The following is a 4021-nucleotide window of genomic DNA, read 5'->3' as shown; positions in this document are numbered from 1 at the left end:
TATGCTGCCAAATACGTGGAGCGACATCTGGCTTGCGGTATGACAACTCTGGTCTAGGTCAAGACCAACGTATTTCCAGTTTTGCATATTCAAGCATGAATATTCATCTGAACGTATCTCCGCTGCTATCCGAGATATGTCTACAATTCTGAGCGCGTTATACTTCACATATGCTGCCAAATACTGGGCGCGACATCCGGTTTGCGATATGTCAACTCTGTTCAAGGCTCAGAGCAGCGTATTTCCAGTTTTGCATATTCAAGCTTGAATATTCATCTGAACGTATCCCTGCTAATATTGGTGATATGCGGATAATTCGATGCGTTTTATACTCCCCATATGATGCGAAATACGTGGAGCGACATCCGGTTTGCACACTGTCAAAGCTGACCACTGCCAAATCCTGCGTATTTGCAGTATTGCACATTCGGGCTTCAGTATTCATCTGAAAGTATCTTGGCTGCTATTAGAGACATGTCTACAATTCTATGCGCATTATACTCCACATATGCTGCCAAATACAGAGCACGACATTCGGTTTATGCTATGTCAAGTCTGATCTAGGTCAAATCCTGTGTATTTGCACTTTTGCATATTCAGAATTCAATATACGATCGAACGTTTCTCTGTTGCTATTGGTCATATGTCGGCATTTCGATGCGCGTTATATTTCACATTTCCTGCGAAATACGGAGCACGACATCCGGTTTGCGCTTCGTAAACTCTGTTCTGGGTCAAGACCAGCGTAGTTACAGTTTTGCATATTCCAGTTTGAATATTCAATTCAAGGTATCTCCGCCGCTATTTGTGATATGTCGAAAATTCGGTGCGCCTTATACGTCACATTTGCTGCACAGTATAGCGCACATCCTCTTGTTTACGGTGTGATAACTATGGTCCTGGACAATTCCAATGCAATTACATTTAAGCATATTCAAGCTTTAATATTCAATTGAACGTATTACCGCTGCTATTTTAGATTTGCCGACAAATCGATGGGCGCTATACACCACATATGCTGCCAAATACAGAGCATGACATCTGGTTTGCGCTTCGTCAACTCCTGTCTAGGTTAAGACGAGTGTACTGCCAGTTTTTCATATTAAAGCCTGACTATTCATCTGAACATATCTGCGCAGCTATTACTGTTATGTTGATAATTCGATGCGATTTTCACTCCCGGCATGCTGCGAAATACGTGGGACGACATCGTGTTTTCGCTACGTCAAGTCTGTCCTAGGTCAAGACCAGCGTTGTTCCAATTTTGCATATTCAAGCATGAATATTCATCTGAACTTATCTCCGCTGCCATTGGTGATATCTCGACAATTCAATGCGCGTTATTCACCTGATATGCTGCCAAATACAGAGCACGACATCCGGTTTGCGCTATATCAATTCTGGGCTCTCTAAAATTCTGCGTAGTTACATTTTTGCATATTTATGCTTCAATATTCAATTGATTGTGTATTTGTTGCGGTTCGAGATATGTCTAAAATTCGTTGCGCGTTATACACCTCATATGCTGCCAAATACAGAGCACGACATTCGGCTTGCACTACGGCAAATCTGGGCAGTGCGAAATCCAGCGCTGTTGCAGCTTTTCATATTCAGGCTTGCATAATCCATTCAACGTATCTGCCCTGCTACTGCTGATATGTTGACAATTCCGTGCGATTTATACTCCCCAGATGCTGCGAAATACGTGCAACGACATCCGGTTTACGCTATGGCAACTCTGGTCTAGGTCAAGACCAGCGTACTTCCAGTATTGCATATTCAAGTATGAATATTCATCTGAACATATCTACGCTGCGATTGGTGATATGTCGATAGTTCGCTGCGCGTTATACTTTTCGTATGCTGCCAAATACAGAGCACGACATTTGGTCTGCGCTACGTTATCTCGAGGTATTGCCCAATCCAGCGAAGTTGCAGCTTTGCATATTCAGACTTCAACATACAATCGAACGCTTCTCAGCTGCTATTCGGCATATGTCGGCATTTCGATACGCGGTATAGTTGACATATACTGCCAAATACAGAGCAGGACATCCTGTTTGCGCTATGGCATCTCTGGTCTAGGTCAAGACCAACGTATTTCCAGTTATGGATATTCAAGCATGAATATTCATCTGAACGTATCTCCGCTGCTATCCGAGATATGTCTTCCACCCTGCGCGCGTTATACTCCATATATGCTGCGAAATAAGTAGAACGACATCCGGTTTGCGCTTTGTCAAGTCTGGTCCAGGTCAAGACCAGCGTAATTACAGCTTTGCATATTCAGAAGCAATATTCATTTGAACGTATCTCCGCTGCTTTTGGTGATATGTCGACGATACAATGCTTATTATAGGCCACATTTGCCGCCAAATACAGAGCACGACATCCGGTCTGCGCCATGACAACTTTGGATTAGGTTAAATCCTGTTTATTTGCAGTTTTGCATATTCATGCTACAATATTCTATTGATCATGTATCCCCTGCTATTGGTGATATGTTGGCATTTGATGCGTGTGATACTTCACAAATACTGCCAAATGCAGTGCAGGACATCAGGTTTGCGCTATGTCAACTCTGATCCCTGTCAAGTCCAGCGTAGGTGCAGTTTTACACATTCTGTCTTAAATATTCAAATCAACGTATCTCCGCTCCTATGGAAGAGATGTCGATAACTCCACGCGCATTATAGTCCACATTTTCGGCCACATACAGAGCACGACATCCGGCCTGCGCCATGTCAACTCTAGTCTAGGTCAAATCCAGAGTATTTGCAGTTTTGCATATTCGAGATTGAATATTCATTTGAACGAATCTCCTCCTGTTTTGGTGATATGTCGATGATTCGATGCGCGTTGTACGCCTCATATGTTGCCAATTCGGAGCACGGTATCCGGCTTGCGCTAAGGCAGGCCTGCTCTAGGTCAAATCCCGCGTATTTATACCTTTGCATATCCAGACTTCAATATTCAAATGAATGTTCCTCTGCTGCTATTGGTTATCTGTCGGCATTAGAACGCGCGTCATACTCCACATATGCTGCCAATACAGAGCACGACATTTGGGTTGCGCTACGTCAACTCTGGTATGGTTTAAGACCAGCGGATTACCAGTTTTGCATATTCAAGCTTGAATATTCATCTGGACGTACCTGCGCTACTATTGGTGATATGTCGACAATGCAATGCGCATTATAGGCCACATTTGCCGCCAAATACAGAGCACGACATTCAGTTTGCGCTATATCAAGTCTGCTCTAGGTCAAATCCGGTGTATTTGCACTTTTGCATACTCAGACTGCAACAATCAGTAGGACGTATCTCAGCTGCTATTCGTCATATGTCGGCATTTCAAAGCGCGTTATACTTCACATATGCTGCCAATGAAGAGCACGACATTCGGTTTGCGCTACGTCAACTCTGGTATGGTGTAAGACCAGCGTATTAGCAGTTTTGCATATTCAAGCTTGAATATTCATCTGGACGTACCTCCGATACTATTGGTGATATGTCGACAATGCAATGCGCATTATACGCCACATTTGCCGCCAAATACAGAGCACGACATTCGGTCTGCGCCATGACAACTTTGGTCTAGGTTAAATCCTGTGTATTTGCAGTTTTTCATATTCAGCCTACAATGTTCACTTGATCATGTATCCAGTGCTATTGGTGATATGTCGGCATTTCAAGGCGCGTTATACTTCACATATGCTGCCAATGAAGAGCACGACATTCGCTTTGCGCTACGTCAACTCTGGTATGGTTTAAGACCAGCGTATTAGCAGTTTTTCATATTCAAGCTTGAATATTCATCTGGACGTACCTCCGATACTATTGGTGATATGTCGACAATGCAATGCGCATTATACGCCACATTTGCCGCCAAATACAGAGCACGACATTCGGTCTGCGGCATGACAACTTTGGTCTAGGTTAAATCCTGTGTATTTGCAGTTTTTCATATTCAGCCTACAATGTTCACTTGATCATGTATCCAGTGCTATTGGTGATATGT

The sequence above is a fragment of the Bombus pyrosoma genome, unplaced genomic scaffold (assembly GCF_014825855.1).
Source record: "Bombus pyrosoma isolate SC7728 unplaced genomic scaffold, ASM1482585v1 HiC_scaffold_4726, whole genome shotgun sequence".
Classification (NCBI taxonomy): Eukaryota; Metazoa; Arthropoda; class Insecta; order Hymenoptera; family Apidae; genus Bombus; species Bombus pyrosoma.
This window is presented reverse-complemented; position numbering follows the sequence as displayed.